The sequence below is a fragment of the Lipophrys pholis genome (assembly GCF_963383615.2).
Source record: "Lipophrys pholis genome assembly, chromosome: 2".
NCBI lineage: Eukaryota > Metazoa > Chordata > Actinopteri > Blenniiformes > Blenniidae > Lipophrys > Lipophrys pholis.
In genome coordinates this window covers 18,026,935-18,046,242 of record NC_137636.1, presented here as the reverse complement: position 1 = coordinate 18,046,242, position 19,308 = coordinate 18,026,935, and the positions used below count along the sequence as shown (strand labels likewise).

Sequence of the window (19,308 nt, the reverse complement as noted above, 5' to 3'; positions counted from 1 at the left end):
CGCTATGGCTCGCATGTACCATACTTCTTAAATGTCGTGTCCTTCCAGCGACCGACTGGAGGTTTTACTAATTGGCTGCTCTCCTGTCAGACATCAGGCTGTCTGACTGGTTCACTGACTGATTTGCTTGGAGGTCGGTTGACTAACTGACCGGATAACTGGCTGACAGGCTTAGTGTTGGTTGACTGATTGGCTGACTGGTTGATGAAATAGCCTCCTGGATGACTGACTATCTGGCTGGCCGAGTGACTGAGCAGAATGCGAGCTCACAACTCAAAGCCAGTAGCGCAGCAACAGCAGCATCCTTGGGTGAGATGATCAATACACACAGATGCTCATGTGTGTTTTTAAAGTTAGGACTCTGTCCATGAGCTGAAAAGAAGAGACAGGATGACTTGGAACTTTTTTTTTTTTTTTTCTTTCCAAGAGTGTGAGTTCCCTTTATCTCTAATTTGCACTGACAAATGTGTTAATATTTGGCTGTACTGTTTTATGCCCTGCAGTGATGTGGATTAAAAACTTTGATTTGGCAGCAAAATGCGGCATCACGCTGGATTAACATGTATCTTGAATGTGAAGAAAAGTACATCAAAAGCCTTCAGAATTGGACAAACTTTATTTTAAATGACTGAATTAAGTGTATATTCACTTTATAAGCTAAACAGTTTCTAAACTGTAAATTATTTACTGAAATGCATTTTTGCTTCATCAAAGCCGAGGACGCAGTTATGTTCTTACCGAAAAAACCCCAGTGACTTTTTCTTCCTTGTGCTGACTCTAATGGCTGACCAGACAGTCTTGGATCTCTACACGCTGTACGTGGAAACACACTCATGAATCACTTGAGCTTTCAAAAATTGTAAAAGGCTGTACTGAAGCCAATACAAAACAAACACGAGACACTGTAGCTCAGGGCTTCTTTTCATGCCTTATTTACTGAGTTCAAAGAAATCTAAAGATGTACTTTGCTGAACCCGTGAACATCGAGTAACAACAACTTTTAGAAGGTCCACTATTGTGTGTTCTAGAATGCCTGCCTAATGTAACACGTATTGTGAAACAACAAAAAGAGTTCAACGTACTCTGCCTGAAGAGACTGAAATGCTCATCTGATCTGAATGACCTTGAAAGTAAAAAACAAAAAACAAAAAACAAAAAAACAGACCTGGGCTCATTGTACACTTGCGTACAAAGGATTCCATTCAAAATACATACTTTGATTTTTAAATCGTGAAGTAAACAAACCTCTGCATCAAACAAACATCACAGATAATCTCTACAAATGTTGACACTAACATTACCGTCAAGGTTCACTAAATAAAAAACAAAAAGAAAGAAACAAGGTGTTTTTCAATGGCTGAAACTAGTTTATTTGTAAATAAGTTTGCTTCAGAGATGATTTTTACAAAGTTATTTTTCGTCTTTTGATCATATCAACAGAAAGTGTAGTTAATTTCAGCATGCCCAGGATTAGCCCAGGATTAGCATACTGTACAACTGAGCATATATGCAATTACTTTCTTTAATTTGAAGCCATAATGAAGTTCTATTTGACGATAAATTGACACTAAATAAATGAACACCAACTAAAAAAGAACCGTGAAAAATTAAAAACACAAACAGGTGCATATTATTCCACTGAATTCCCACTGCAACATTACTGCATCCAGTGGTCCACAGTGCTGCAGTAATATTGTTATTCCTCTATGTTTCATGTGACCATAGTAAAAGATTTAATCAATTACCCAAAGGAAAATTAAATACTGAAATCAATTATACATCGAATTAAAATCCCCTGAATCAATTACGAGATAAAATTCAAGTCTACTGAAACTTTTAAAAGGACCATATCTTTCCGTTTTTTCAGAGGCAGGAGTGCAGAGAGAATTCAAATGCCAAGAAGTGAGATTTTTTTTTCATAAAGCCAGATGAAATGCTGTACCGTGAAATAACTTTGCAAATGTTGCCTATAATTAGCAGTCATTAAGTGTGACTTACAGACATCATTGGACTTGGGTTTCATATTGAGTCTGAATTGTGTGATGCATTTAGGAGTATTATTATTATTTAAAAAAAAAAAATTCTTTGCTGATGTCTCCTTGATAACCACAAAACTTTCTCTTTGAAGAACGTACATTAGAAAGTAGAAAGTACATTTCAGTATTGCAGTGGACACCTGAATAATATTTTTTTTTTTATCATGTCATTAACAATATTCTTTTTGTCTCTTTTTTTGGACAGTAGCAAAAGTAGTTTGGGCTGAAGTGGTCCTCTCTGCGATGATGTGCTGTGTTTCTCTAAGTAGCCATCACTCGTGGTCCTTTTGCACATTAATGAAAATTCAATCAGAATTCATTCATGCTCCGTTTTTTCATTTTATGAAGTATCAGTCTCTCTTCAGTGGACCCAGTTGACCTCACTTATTTTAACCCATGTACTGTATGTGGTGATATTCGTCATATTCCCCTTTCTTTGTCACGAATGAGGTATGTTTTGTGTGTATCATGTAGCTGTATATGAACATATGGAGCTATTATGTGTATTTTGTCAACTCTCAAACGTCCATGTGAACTGGTTTCACTTAGGCCAAAAAGGCAATGTTGCCTCATCATGTAGAATACAAAACAACAAATGGAATCAGCAAACAGACAGAAAAGTGGTTGAAATATGCACAGCTGATGTGTGAATGGTCCACATTTGGTGTTCCACTCCACCAAACTGTTTTAGTTACGAGTGTGCCTGTGAGCTATTAGGAATCACTCAGGAGCTCTCTGACAGACACTTCCAGCCAAATCCAGCTTCAGATGATAAAATCAATACAAATTGTATCACTTGTACAGATATACAGTGAGGTCAGGGACATGTTTAACTGAGCATTGCTCAAATGCTGGAGGCAGCGGTAAATATTCAGAACTGACAATTGAAACAAGACAAAACTGAATGCTGTATCTTTGCGTATTGAGTTAAGTTGTGTACGCTTGTAGTTGTACACAATCTAAAATCAAATAACTAGCACCTAAAGACAGCAAAATGTGATGGGTGTTTTACATTCCTCCAACCATCACTGCTTGCTTCTTGGTCTGCAACTTGGCAATGTGTCTCCAAGTTTGGACATTGGGTTTCTTTGGGTGTGGAACTACTGTTGTCAGATAAAGTTGCCATTATTCTGCCAAGAAAACCCAGAGAAATAACACCAGGCCAGGCCAGCAGAGGGGTTTTATGCACATGTATAAGGATGTAAATGAAGGAAGGGGAGCGAGAAGCTCATGCATAATACTGAGAGTGGCACTGGTGACAGGTTGCCATGCTCCTCAGGAACCAAACCCCTGTGAGACTAAAATCACAAGGAGGCTGAGGAAACCTGTCTTGAATTCGGCCTTTTAGGTGTTTTAAGTCCATGTTTAAGCCCTAATATTGCTGTTCTGAGTGCTTTAAGAGATTTTGCTGTTTATGTATTCAAATTTATTGTCAAAGCAAAAGTGTGTGTGCCTCAGACTCTTGAACCTTGTAGTAGCCCTTAAGTGTATTCGGTTTCATCTCAATAGGGGCTCACTCATGGTAATATGATTACTGTCGCCATAATAGGCTAATTACAATAGCCTGTCATGTAGAACGATTTATGCCGAGTAGGCAGGGTGCATTTGACCTGTGTGTGTGTGTGTGTGTGGGGGGGGGGGGGGGGGGGGGGGTGTCTTTACTCCCATCCTCTTCTCATATATTGTATTTATTTATTTGCCTATTTATTTTCCTCTCCTTTCATTTATCACTGCCTCACCTCATCACTCTGTCTCAGAGTCCCTGCTCGCCTTTTTCGTGTCTTTCTAGCAGATTGTAAATCGGTGATTACTGCAGCAACAAAAGGTTAGGTGAGAGTGTTGATGGGATTCTGTTGTCATGGGAAGTGCTGAAGGCAAAAGGCAGCATTTGCTGAGTTTAATGATCCTACGCGCATGTGTATGTTTAAAATCTGTCGCTAAATCATGCATGGATATGACGTAGCTTGTAAAAGAGCTGTGGGCTTTTCCACACAAACACACACACACACACACACACACACACACACACACACACACACACACACACACACACACACACACACACACACACACACACACACACACACACACACACACACACACACACACACACACACACACACACACACACACACACACAGACAGTGGAAGATGGATGTTCTAGGTTCTCCGTAATGCCTCTCTGTCTCAATCTGTCTTCCTGAAAATGACAACGTGCCGCGATCATTCAGGATATATAGCTACACACGCACACAAACAGATATACGCAGAAGTACAGCTACAGACCAAGACACACAGATGCAGGAAAAAGAAGATAAACTATCAGAAACAGCACGAAACTAAGACATGAACAGTGAAAGAGTTCCACATAGCAGAAAATGAAAGCACATTTTTCTTTTTTTTTTTTTTTAGCTTGCCTGTTTTTTTTTTTTTTACAGCTTTCTGAAGTGGCCCATGAAAGAAACATGTCATGTCAAACTTGTCTCATGCATCATTGTGCTTGTTTCCCTGCGTGTGTGCATCAGCACCGGCTGACACATCAAAGTGTTATATGCATGAAGCATGGACGTCTGTTCCGGCATGATTACCAATAATCATATTGTTTCTGGCATTTGTGTATTTTTTTCCTGCACGTTGCATAATAATAACTGTTCAGGTTGGTAAAAATGGGCACATGGAAACTGTTGCTATAGAAACACCAGAATAAAAGCACCTCCCTGGTTGCAACACAAGTTTTCATTTCTTCCCGTTCGATGGGAACGGGGGTTTCACTCGTTGTGTTCTCTCTTTCTCCCTTTTTCCCCCTCTTCCTTTGAAATGAAACAACAGTTTCTGCCTCTTCCCTCTCCATGTTCCACTTTCATTTGGTTTCTCACACTCCCACTTCTCCTCCTTACAACTTTCCTTTCCGCTTCCTCAGAGGATCCTATTTCCATGAGTCAGAGTCATTGCACTTTAGTGCACTTGGCCTTGACTGACAGACTTTTGGTAATTTTATGACCAGGGGCTGGCGGGCTCCTGTGGTGTACCTGCGGTGCTAATGCAAAAGAGACTGGATCAGTGGGAATAAACTATTGGTATCAATCATGAACAATCAGATTGACTCTTTTCATCCCTTTTAACAGCAGTGTGCTCCCAACACATGCTGACATTTCTGTGATGGAGCACAGAGTCGAGGACTCCCCCGGGTGCAAAATGATCTCCGAGCACTAATGTACACTATTTCAATTGCAACAAGTGGCTGTCATCTTCGGTGTAAGTTTAGCAAGAGGTGTGAATTTGAGCTACTTTCATAATATTTAGTGTCAGTCAAACTGCGGGCCTTATCGGATACGTTGAGATTGGAAGATGGAATTTCAAAAACCAAACTGAGGGGTAGTGGCTAGCACCTTTGCCTCACAATGACGATATCCCCAGTTTGAGTCCAGTTGGCCTTTCCGTTTGGAGTTTGCATGTTCTCTGCGTGTGTGCATGACTTTTTTTTTTCTGGATGTCCAGGCTTCCTCCCAAAATCTAAAAATATTTTAGTTGAGTGGTTCAAAATTGTCCCAATGTGGGAATGTGGCCCTCTGTCTACTTGCTTGATGAACCATTCCTGACCCGCTAAAACAGGAGTCACCCGTCTTGGCTTATAGTTAGCTGGTATTAGTATTAGTATTAGTTAGCTCCATTTCTCCCACAGTAAAATGGCTTGTAATTAGTAATCGTAGTTTGAGTATCGTTTGAGTGGTAGGTTGTTTGACGTTAAGAGTTGGATTTGTATGCCCAACTCGAGGCCTCCTTTTCTGAAAGCACATATTGTATGTTCCGGTAAAAGTAAAATCGTCTTTTTTGTTGAGTATTGTACATCAATTCACCTAATTCTTGTTGACACTCTCTTCTCACAGTGCCCTTTCCGGAATATTCCTGCAGCAATGTCATCGCAATCTACAGCACTATTGAATGCACGCGGGCAGGAAATTATCCACTTGCAGAAAGCAGATGTAGCACTGCACCAATGTAGGATTTCTGTGTGTAAACGGCTCCACCGCGACATTACATCTGCAGATATGTTGTGTGTGATGCATTTCGTCAATGATGGTCTACATTTGCTGCAGCTCAGAGTACTAAATATGACATGTAAATTCATTACTCTATTCCAGCACGTATATAATATGTGCTGGAATATATATTATAGTAAATATAATGAATACTGTATCAAATATATTTTTCAGTGTGCAACAGTGGAAGTATGAACCCTGTGAATCTGTTTTGAAATGTGCAAGCACAGCGCCAACGGACTGCATGTGCTCATCACGTTTTCCTTGAAATGCTACTCAGAACTGCACTCGTCTCACTTCAGCGCAACAGGAACAGAACACACAAAATCCACAACAGAAAATGCCGTGAGTTAAGCATCTCAGTGGCATTGTGTGAAACTCGCTGACAAGCTTTTTGGACATTAAATTGTAACCTGTTGGCTTTCACATTTATTTTACTTTTTGCAATGAACTGTACCAAATTTTTCCTACTTCTCTATCCACAAAGCATGTGGAATCTGACTTGATTGAGCCACGGAAAGTGTGAAATAGACTTAATGAACTCAGTTCTGCTTTCTGGGATTATTATGTCTATTTCAGTGACTTTCTATCCCTTTATCCGTCCCCTTCATGCATCTCCTTTTCCTTTCCATAACTCTGACTGTGCTTCTCCGTCTTTCATGTGTGGTACAAGGCCAAGACACTTGATGCTCTCATTCCTCTCTGCTGATTGTTTTCCTCTTGCAGTGTTAACCTGCTTCCCCTTTCTCACATCGTCGCCATCATCTCCATTTTAACTCGTAGACTACTAGTTCCATTTTTCTTCAGTGTGTGTGTGTCTCTCTCTGAAACACACAACCTGCGAGCTGATGTGAAACATCAATGTCCCGACAGATGAATAACAAAGTGTACTGCAGCATATAGAGTATTGTGGCCCCAAGGGCACATATATAGATGCCAAGAGCTGCATCTCCTCTCACGTACTTTCTCTCGCTCTTTCTTTTGCACCTCTCTCTCTCTCTCTCTCTCTCTCTCTCTCTCTCTCTCTCTCTCTCTCTTTCTCGCTCTCTCTCTCTCCTGTCATAGTATGTTTTCCCTTCTCCTGCCTCTGAACCCCACAGAAGACTTCGAGAGAGATTTCAGGAATTTCAATCTATTAATCTACTTTTTCCACATGTTTGCGTCTCTCTCTGGGATTTGTGGCTGTACAACTATTACTGTGGTGTTCAGTTGTCAACTAACACACCTTGCTGAAGTCACAGCCATTGACAAGTGCCTGTGGTAGTACCCCTTGCATGCGTGCGCACTGCCTCCCTGCACTTTAACTGTGCACTGTCACACGCGTACAGTTATTACACAAATTGCCCTGCAGAGCATCTCTACCTGTCTCTTTCCATCTCCCTCACCTCGTGTCTCTCCGCGTCTCACATACGAAGGAGACGCGGAAATCCACAGGGACCAACAAACACAAGAGGCAGGTGCACAGATTAGAATAATAAAGAAAGAAAAATAAAGAAATGACAAGAGGGGCGAAACAAGGGAAGAGCTATATAGAGAAGCCCTGACAAAATTAATTCATAGGGATACACTTTGTTTAACCTGCGTCTTACTTGCCCACAGTAAAATCCTGGTTAGGGTTGTAAAATACTGAGCTGTTGCAGGTGTAACTCATTAGGTAAATACTGGAATTGACAAGCTCCAATTAATTTCAGTGAAGAAAGGAAGCTGAATTATTTACAGCTGAATTACTTAAACCCAGCTATCAGTTTTAAAACAACACACTTTGTTTTAGGATGTTAACTGCCCAGGCTGAAAGGCATAATTCACACTAAATTGCTTCTTTTATAAAAATAAACTAACAAAACAAAACATCCTCGCTGTATTGTTACTTAAATGAGAGAAAAACAGTGTGTTTCTGAAGACCTCCAATTCACAGTGATCCACGTTTAATATTATGTGCACAGTCCAGTTTTGTTTATGTTCCAGAGGTTTTCACTTTTTAAAGGACTGACTGTGTTTTATAGACTGAATAAAGCTCCAACAGTATTAACTTCATACCTACTGTTGTGCAGTACTGGATTACAGGTACTACTTACTTCTTTGAAAAACACTAGTGAATGAAAATACAACTATGAGGTTTGAGTGGAGAGATAAAGAAACAACAAGTACTGGGTAAAATAGTATTCTACCAAAAGTTAATATTCTGCTCAAATTATGTCAAGGTGCCTCATTTGAAGGAATTTCTGTAGTTGTTGATTCTGTTATGTAACTGTTGGTAACTACTGCTATTTAATGCATGTAAATCAGCTGATAGATTTTAATGTAAAAGTCCGGAATTCAGTCAAAATTGACTTTTTATCTTGATGCAAATGGTGTGATTGTTATTTTAGAGTCCATTGTGTGAGTTTCACTTTTGATACATAAGAGACATCACTGCTTTACTTAGATCTTAAAATAATAAACATTGTTATATCACATTACCCAAGCTGTCAGACTATTATTGTAACTTTATTTACTTCAGTTTTTTCTCGAGAGGAAAAGATGAAAAAAAATAAACTTATCTTCTTTAAGGCCTTTGACTACAGAAGGGATGTTCATTTTATTCTGACATAGAGACTCATCATTGACTATAAAACCTGCTAGTACAAGATACTCTCTTTGGCAGTAATCAGCTTTCATATTTCTTAAAATAACTCACACAAGACAGGAGACAAGAGAAGTTCAAGTCAAATAAACTGAGATGTTCCCAATCATACATATTGTTAAAATAAGTGAGATACTAAGTATGACTGTATCCAAGCATTCAAATGTAAGAAAGACACAATTATTAATGTTTTCATTTGATCCCATTTAGATTTACAAACATCAACTGATCAGTTTCAGTTTGATAATTAATAAACACAGTTAGATTATGGACTTTTCACAGCAAAAATTTGTTTCATATTTGTCTGGTGAGAAATATTGTTAAAAAAAAAAAGTGCTCTAAATATTAACTATCTGTACAAATATATACATACAATGTTTGCAGACTTGTCGGTAAAAAAATACCAAAATAAAACAAAGACCAGTGCCACTCATGAAGTAACCATCTCAGTGCACATTTTAAAGTTTCTATACAATCACACACACTTGTGTGTGGACTGGCGATATACAGTGACTCTACTAAGTGTTGAACATTCCCTTCAGTCCCAGGCAGGCCAGAGACTCAGACTGTCCTTCCTCGTTCATCTGTAGTGTTGACAACACATCTGCAGACAGCTGGCTAGCATTAGCCACCCGGTAGGAACTGAATGAATGAAACAGAACTTGCACGCTGTTCCCCCATTGTTGCAGAAAAAAGCTTGTTCATGAAACAAAATACAATTTGTCTACCTTGTAAATTAGATAGTCCCGTGTCCTCGGGATTTTGGACCATTACTGTCAGCATTTGAGGTTTAAGACAGTAATGTTCAGAAAGATTTTCTTTTCCTGGTGGGATTGATAGGACATAATGTGCAAGATGCTTTTATTCGTTGTTGTTTTTTTTTTGCCCATACATGGAATTTTCATGGGAGTGAATATTTACTCACTTTGTATTTTGATCAAATGTTGAGCAGTGAATATAGTGTACTAAAGTAAAAAGAGCTAATTTGAACACATATTGTCTCATGAGGCTTTTTAACACAGTCTGATTGCAGTCTGCTTAACTATTGAGTGATGAATGGACTTTGCTTCTCCAGTGCATTTTTACCTTTAACGTAGTGATGTGCTTCACAATGGTTGTGCCTTCTTCACCTGGGCGTAAACAAAAGACTGACCTTCCATGTTGCATTTATCGTAAAAGTTCAAAAAACGTGTGGTAAGATAATATCCCATCTTAACCTTGGATGACTCATGTAATGAGTGGGGGGGCTGTAGGATCATTTGGGATGTTTTGCAACTATTTAGTGTGTGTGTGTGTGTGTGTGTGTGTGTGTGTGTGTGTGTGTGTGTGTGTGTGTGTGTGTGTGTGTGTGTGTGTGTGTGTGTGTGTGTGTGTGTGTGCTCGCTCTGCCCACTCTGGTAACAAAGGGATAAATAGATTCTCTTAGCACCTTAATTAAGGCTGATCAACCCATATTACCATTTTTTTAATTGTTATGCTACCGTGCATATCTTATGTATCTTATGTAATTAATTTTATAAGACCATATTGAATAATGTGCATCATGTGCATGACTTATCTCAACATTTATTGTGATCTTTCCCAGACAGTTTTGATGTCTAAAAATATATTAAGTGCCATCAGTCTAACATCAACCACAGGTGTTTTGGAGCTGCATTGATGATAATGGGTCAGTAACATTAAATATAACTTTGTGCACATGCAATAAGTTTACTGACAAAATCTGTTGTTAATAAAATGGATAATTACATTTTTTATTGTTGGCTTGAGATCGCAGTCTGAGCGTTAACCCTGGAAGCTTTGCAATATGTTCAGAGTTTATGCTCAAAAGATGTCTCGTAATCGCTCTATATTTATTATTGCCATAAACAAGTTTAAACATGATTATAAAACATGCTGAAATATATTCCATTGGAGTCAAAGTCTGGGAAATCCATACTGATATACGAAGGTTGTATGAGAGCCAAAGGAAAGAGGGAAGGTAAGTGGATCATTTTCACAGCAGGAAGAGTTTCTAATGAAAATTATCATGAAATTATAAGGGACACACCTGAACTAGTGAGGCTTTGATTCCTTTTTTGAAGGTGCAATTTAGTTTCCAATTTCTTCTTCTCCCGTGTGCATGTATTCCAACACACCTGCACACAGAAATGCTGGATGACATGCTGACACCAACAAAACTACACGCAGCTTAACGTACTAAAAGGGAACACGCTTTTTATCATAGTATTTGCATTCGTCGAATACGTTCACTGATATATCTATCCTCCAAAGTGTCTGCTCCAACTGGTTGACTATTGTTAATCAAAGGGATTGTAAATTGTGATGCGTGTGATTCAATAGATCTCCTTGTTGCCGTCAGCTTATTTACAGTAAGCCACCAATGACACAAAGGTGTTTGATATGGAGCCACTTGACTTCACAGAGTAAAATCACAAACAAAAGCTCTGACAAAGCTAATAAATGTACATTTGGCAAAATAAAGGTGTTAACCGTGATGGATTATTGAGCGAGAAAAGAACCACAAATAAGAGACATTTTTATTGAGGAAAAAAGAAAAACGTTAGTGCTGCTCAGTGTCACAGGAATTGAGCTACAGGACCGCTTTCATTTGTTGTTGTTTTGTTTGCAGTAAAACAATATTGTTAGATGAATGAGGCAATTGATTTCTACTGTCAGAGAGAAATACTCTTCTTGAGTAGGGAAAGGAAATTAGAGGTGTGCAGAGGGAGGGTAAGACAACCCCCCCCCAAAAAATACCAAACACTGCAAATGAAAAGAATCAAGAGGAAGCACAAATTTTAGGCGTTGTGTTTCTCTTTGTGTTTTGTCAGCAATGACAGAGTGACCCAGTCCTGACCGATCCACTTCATGTAAGAACATCTCAGCATAATCGTACAGTTTATCACACAAACACGCACACGCACGCACACAGGCAATCACAAACACACTTAGCAATCATACAGTGGATTGCTTACCCTTGCTTGCTCTCATCACCCATTTTGCTGCGCTGCAGTCTAACAAACGTCCAGCGGATTGCTGAGTTCATGGATTTAATATTCCCGCACAGGCCTTGACCACAGAACATAGTAATGCATGTTTCTGTGTGTGTTGAATTTTCTTTTGCTCTATTAGCACATCTGCAGCGTGTTACATACTGAGCTCTCTGTAGTGCCACTTTCAAGTCAGATTGTTCTTGTTCCCTTTTCTTCCAGGTAAATGCTTTGCAGATATCTATAGGTTTCCCCTTTGTTGACGCAAAATGATCCCTACACAGTATTGAAGAGAATTTTCTTTCAAACGCTATTATGGTGTCGATACAAAATAATCCCAAGTCTTCCTTTAACATCTTCAAATCTGTATTATGTTTAAGAGTGTGAAAGAGGTTCCTCACAGGGCTGAATTCAAACAGTTACCCTTTGACCCTGTCCATATTTCAACTCTAATGAGGTTTTCAGCCTCTTTCAGGTCATTGCGAGTGTTGAGACCAGCAACTTTGTGCTTTTGGTTTTCCCGTACTTGCTCACATAGTGTCATTTCCAGCTGCAGCAGGCAGCTGTTTTCAAGGGAGCCCTGTTTTAACAGCAGGCAGACTCAGCTCGTAGTGAGTTGGCGAACATATTGGAGCACTGAACAGCTATGGAGCCAGATATTTCCCTCAGGAGTTTATACACTGAAATCTGGACTGAAAAAAAGTCTGTATATTGGAAGTAAATCCATCAGGTAGCCTGGAAATTCGACCCCAAATGAATGCAAATGTTAGCTTGCATCACCTCATATTGTAAGTAAGTGACTAAACTGTTGTTGTTTTTGCTGCCCTCATGTGGCCAACAGAATCTTGAGTGCAGATCTAATGACGCCGTAAAATGTAAATCCAAAAAGGGGAATTCTTTTGGAGTGACCTCAGGCTGTGGTAGTTGGTTTTCATTTTCATCGGACCTTTAAAAGTGGCCAAATCAGATAAATCAATGGCAGATGAGGCACGACCACTCCAGGAACTGTCTCTTAATGTATGGATAACAGCTATTCATTTTAAATTGTACTTCTAATAAGGATGAGGAACAATTGTTGGTGCTGCTCTTTGATCCAGCATCATGTTTACATGCAGGCCCTGCCATGCTCTCTCATGGCTACAGGTCACTGAGAAGTGTAAAAGAAATAACCGCCACATATCTCATTCACCTTCGTTTTATCTGATCTGTGAGTCGCTCATGTCATTTAAATAGTTTGACCCTACAAAAGCGAATCTGGCCGATACTGATTCCTTGGCTGTGACCATACGGCCAGTAATGAGCTGTCACTGTGACGGTTTTCAGCACTGAATTTGCCATCACTTCATGAGAACTGCTCCCAGGGCTTTGGCGTCACTGGACTGACAAGAGCTCCCAAACCCCCAAATAAACAGGCATGGTCTGCTCTACTGAGACTGTTGAAGCAAATACAAATAGTGGAATGACAGAATTTCAGCTGGTGCCTATGAGCAACCATGTCTGCAGAGACAGTGCAATCTTCACAAGAAAACACATCAGTCGTGATTTCCAAAACATTTTGAGGGGTTTATTATGTGTACACTCTTGTTATTCTGAAGTTTGTGAGTCTTTGGTTTCAATGCTTCAATTGAATTTTATCCCAGGAGTTGTCTCAGTATTTTTTTTTTCTCAGCACACAAAGTGACTTGTAGGTTCGATGATGATTAATAATGGATGCAAAGTCAGGCAGTCAATTGGCTTGTTGTCCCATCAAAACATATTAGAAAGTAAGGAATAATATATGTAAATAAACATACACAGAGGAACACAGGTGCACATATAATCAAATGCCTCTCTCCATATCAGTCCTTCCTCTTTTATTTAATTGTAAGTGCACACAGAATTCTCTCTCGCTCTCTCTCTCTCTCTCTCTCTCGCACGCACACACACACACACACACACACACACACACACACACACACACACACACACACACACACACACACACACACACACACACACACACACACACACACACACACACACACACACACACACACACACACACACACACACACACGAATACCATCCATCTTACCTATTGCTGCTATCTTTAGACAGCAACCCCTATCCCTTGCTGACAATGTTTGGGATTTACTCTGAACGTAGCCTTGAGTCTTGCTGTGCTTCTCTATAGGTTTCTATTTTTGTGTGTATGTGTTGAACGGGTGATGATACATGTCTTTCAATATGTTATGGTTGCCATGGTGACTGGTAACCGAGCATGCACTGTCCCTGTCATTCAGCATTTGCTGAGGTGCCATCGTCGCTATAGATTGCACTTACTGTTTTGGCTTATTTAAATGCACATTTAATTTTTTTATTTGACAAGTAAATTATCCCCTCAAAGTGCAAGAAAAGGCCTTGTAAAGTTTTCAACACTATTGAGTGTCAGATATGTGCAGGTTTGCTGTTTGCTGCTGACTGTAAGCAAGGTTTGGGGAAAAGGAAACACATACAGTGAACTTTCAAGCAGTTTCCGATTTAAACAGGTTATGCTTTTAGATAAATTTTCAATATGATGAGATTTGTTTAGTTCATAGTGCCGACGTGGCACAGTGCAGTGGTCACGATAAAGTTATCGTAACAAGTGTATTGCTGTTTTTTCTACAAAAACTAGTAGAGTGAACATCGGGATGCCTGTTAAAAGTTCAAATTCATGAATAAGTATTCGGAGTAATTGCCTTTACAGGAGAACAGTGTTTTCCAAAATTGTTGTGTTGTAGTTAACTGTGTCAATGGACTTTCATATTATTTACAAGACTTGCTTTTATCCCCGTTAAGCACCGCTTAAATGGCCCAAACACTTAAATCTTAGTGCTTTCCCACTTATTTAAACCATTTGACAGTGGGTTGACAGAAAGCGCGAGAAATGGCGATAGTGAGAAAGACAGACACAGAGAGGTTGTGGTATTTGTTCTTTGTGTGATAAATATAGCAGGTGAGTGGGTGGAATAAAAACAACCTCACACTCTAGCAGGATAAGAGCGGAAACACAGGAGATAGATATAATGACACCAGGAGAGAGACAATATGACATAGCGATAATAATAGCAAGGAAGCGAGGAAGAAACATAATGACACTTAGGGAGGGATGCAATGATGCTAATACAGAGATAATTGTGGTGAAACAGGGATGCAGGGAGAGTAGAAGGGATGAAGGAGAGGAGCAGGACAGAAGAGGAAAGAAGGAGAAAGGGAGGGGGGGGATGATGACAGAGCTGGGGAAAAAGATAGAGGAATTGAGCTGCAGGGAGGATGAGATGCATGGAGAGAGGTACAGGGGTGGTGATAACACGGTGTAATAAAGAGCGCAAGGATGGACAGAAGGTTGGTGAGGGAGTGCAGAGAGATGGAGAGAGATGGAGGGCTGCTGAGAGACAAACATAATGTGGGAGAGACACAATGATTCTGACACAGAGATAATGAAAAAGAGGGAGGGGGAGGTGCTCCAGGAGAGTGAGGAGGAAGAAGCGATGAGGGAATGAAAACAAGGATACCAGAAAACATTCAATCCTCTCCTCTCCTGTCTCCTCCTCTCCTCTCCACTTTTTCATAGTTGGTATTGAATCACTGCAGTCAATAGTTCTACACAGCGTAACTTGGAAAGATGCATTTGATTTGTGGCCCAGCATGCCATGGAAAGGGGAGGCCAGCATTTGATTTATGAGCCAGGGACCTTGTGGTCAGGTCCTACCACAGTACTTCACCCCTCAGCTGCTTCTCAGCACCTCAAATTTAACAGTCGCTCCGATTCCTATGTAGATCTGTGCTCGGGATCTGATCTCAAAAAATGAAGAATTTGTTTAAGTTTTTGGCTGAGAAAACTGAGAAATCGAAGAACTAACATCTCTCTTTGGTATAAGGGGATAAAGTGATTGTTTACATATGGAAAAAAAATGCTTAACATTGCTTTAACATGGGATATTTCTCACCACAGTATTTGTTGTGCTCTGCATTCAAATTGTTTAGACAATATATATTACAATAAAGCCTTATAACTTAACAGATATAAAGCAAACTCAATGCGTCAATAAGATCTACTTGAAAGTGAAAGTGAAGTGAAAGACCATAAAAATTAGCATTCATGGTATTAATGTATGCGTCTGACTGCACCGCATCTGCACTGTACACGTGCAAATGACAGCATGCTTTTGTTCGTTTCTGTCCTGAGTGGCTATTTTGTGGATTATTTCCCTTAAGAACTGAGAACATTTAGTGCATAGATTAGGGAAAGAAAGAACACGGATGGTGAGGCATATGAAAAGTTCAACACAGTATTTGTTCGGATGAAGGTCTGCACACACCAGCAAAACAGTCCCCACTGAGTCCTTCTGATGGCAAAAGCTAAAGTTGCTGAGCTCTATGAATTGGTCACCATCACCAGCACTTTAGTCTGAATTATGGCAATGCTGAGATCGATTGTCATGAAATTTTATGCAGACATTCAAGACATTGGATGAAGAACACTGACTGGGATTCCCTGACTTCTCTCCTCCAGGCACCAAAAAAGCTGACATTTATGGTGCTGAGTAAAAAGTTCCTCGACAAATATTGAGTGGATTTTCATGAAATTTAGAGTCAGCCTTCATTTTCCCTACAGAAGAGAATGTATTATTTGATGATTGCCTCTTCTGGATCTGTCACTATGATCAGGTTAAAATTTCATGCTCGAGTGTACTCATAAAGCAAAAACATTCCCATTTCTAAAATGGGTCATTCAAACTCATCAGCCATAACATTAAAACCACATGCCAGCTATTGTGTAGTTACCCTTCTTGGAGCCCCAAAGGCATTTTTGGACCCTTTTGATAGGTATTTACCACTACAGCCTGTTATTGTCCATTGTCTGAGCCAGTCATTGTCCAAGTTGCCATTTCAAAAATTTTCTGCGTGTCGCAGCAACTTTGATGAAAAAAAGCCCCGATAATATCCAACCCACTAATATGATGAAGAGATAATCGATGTTATCGGTGTCACTTCATCTGTGAGTGGTATTAATGCTGATTGGTCTATATTAATTGTCAGCACACTAAATTGCTAAATTAAAAGGGCCTTTTCTTACAGTCAATTCTTACACTGAGAACAAAATCATTGTGTCCTGTCATCTTGCTTGCAGAGACAGCTGTTTGAAATAATGGCCAGATGTTTTCCTGTTGTGGGACTCCCTCTCACATAACAAACTTCACCAAAAAAACCCACAAACTTCACAATACAAATACAGAGAGGGAACCTGATCCTGATCACCTCAGAGGCTAAAAAAAGCACTTTTAACCAAAATGCCCCTGGTATAGTGCTGCAATATGGCTGAATGCAAGTATCTGCTCAATTTTCCTTATTCCATCTGCTCAGGCGGAGGGTGTGTGTGTGTGTGTGTGTGTGTGTTGGGGGGGGGGTCTGGTTACGGGACGGCAGACAGAAAGAGCGAGACGTGAAGAAGCAATGAAAGACAGACACAAATACGGCTGAGGAGAGAGGTGAATTGGGTTGGAAAGACAGCGGAGAATAATCTGAAATGAATCTGGACACTCCAGATGGTTTGAAGTTTGTGTGTGTGAACGTGAAGCGCACACACGTGTGGTTCTCAGTTAGAGCCGGCTTGTCTATATGAGTTTGTGTATAGGTATTTGTGTGTTGTTGTTGTTTTTTTTTTTTGCCTGTTATATCAGATCAACAAGAACGTCTGGTATGTGCACAACTAGCAAGTTTTGATCTCAATTGTGATTGCAAAAAATAAAAGAAGAAAACAGAAACAGACTCACACATATTGTGTTAGTTTTCGCTTGACTCGATTGTGACCTAGTAGATAGTCATCTGACGAGTGAGGAGCAGACGTGTGTGTGTGTGTGTGTGTGTGTGTGTGTGTGTGTGTGTGTGTGTGTGTGTGTGTGTGTGTGTGTGTGTGTGTGTGTGTGTGTGTGTGTGTGTGTGTGTGTGTGTGTGTGTGTGTGTGTGTTAAAGGAGATTGTGTTCTCAGGAATGAAAGGTTAATAAACCAGTTCTTATCTGAACAACAGTTACTGCAGGCTTTCATGTTAGTAACACACAAACACATGCACTCGCACTGCTACATGACCTCTATTTTCTTCATGGGTGAACTAAACAAAGTTTTCTCAAGTAGCACAGTCTGTCGGAGGGGTGGGGGTGAAGGGTCCAGATCAAATTTGCAAATGACAAAGATGGCAGACAACTCAGTAGTGTGTCATCCTCAAACTTTGTGTGTGTGTTTTCTCTTGCTGTTTTTTCTTTTAGCTTTCACATGCAGCAGTGCACCGTAGAAGCTGAGAATTACACACTGTTTTATTCATCTAAATATATTCATATTTTAAGACTGTGTTTCAAGTGAACATACCTTGGACACTTTGTACAGTGTGCATAATCCATGATTAGAGTGTCGCTTGTTTTGTCCTTTTGTCACCATGGTAATCATCTGTGAAGTACTGGAGCACATAGAAGGTGTCATACCAATAAAGTTTGAGTTATATTGATTGTGTTAAGAAATCACTTGTTTCTTTTACTTCCTCTTTTACGACAACAAAACTGAGAGAGGACACATATAACACAGAACCTGCAATCCACCATAAAAAAAAAACAGGTTGTGAGGGGTGAGGGCTAATCTGGATATTCACAAGTGCAGGACTACTTCTGTGTCAACAAAGGCACATGTAATTATCGTATTTTATAGAATGTTTGAACCTGCGCTCACATGTTCCCAATAGATGCTCATGCCACATTTGGCCCACGGGCCTTGAGTTTGACGCGTGGCTTAAATCATTCAACGTCTCGATGGCATCACCCGTTTATGAATTTCAGTTACTAACCAACGCAACCACGGTCTTAACAAATGTTAACGTCATAAAATCACTCATTTAAATCTCCACAGTGAAGGGCTCCACTTTCCTGCACCCTCAATGCTGTCATGGCTTTTTTCTTTAGTGGCCCATCTATCCTATCTATGAAACAGCTGCTGTACAGGAAGGCATAACTTCTCCCTGAGATAATAGTCTCCATATCTGTTTTTCTATATCGTAAATGGCTCTCAGTGGGGATGTTTTTTTTCTTTCCCCTGGAAACATCTACATTAAAAAAAAAAAGGTTCACTACCTTTCAGTATCAATCATACTCATAAAACACTTTGTACAACAACATGTTCAGAATCATTAGAGGTTGTGCTGTTATGTGAGGCTCATATCATTTCAATTAAGTTCAGAAGATAGTTATTTTGCAATTATCTTCAAATGTTCGGGCTGAAGAAGTGAATCTGCACAGAATTATAGGCATTTGCTGAAATATTTCTGAAAAATATTTATCACGAAAGTTATCTTTATCATGGGTTTCATGGCAACTGTGTGTGGTTTTGTGCGTTGGTTACAAAGCCATTAAGTAAGAAATTAAGTTCTAAAGCCTTTTCAATGATGGGAGAACATTGTAGGGGTTGCATAATGTTTCATGTCTGCATGATTCACTGTGGAAGCATTTATTGTCATGGTATATTAATGAGCAAGCAATATGATCACACGAACATGCTGTTAAAACAACACCATACAGTATACTGCACATGCTTGAGTGTGCATGAGTGC

The 19,308-nt window shown here is 39.7% G+C and overlaps 1 protein-coding gene across 1 annotated transcript in view; it reads left to right on the top strand.

Moving 5' to 3' along the window:
* LOC308106645 (CUB and sushi domain-containing protein 1-like) overlaps nucleotides 1-19,308 on the top strand; it is a gene marked incomplete at both ends in the record, with an annotated part of 411,609 nt that overhangs the window by 77,384 nt on the left and 314,917 nt on the right. The gene's annotated exons all lie outside the window — the stretch shown is intronic.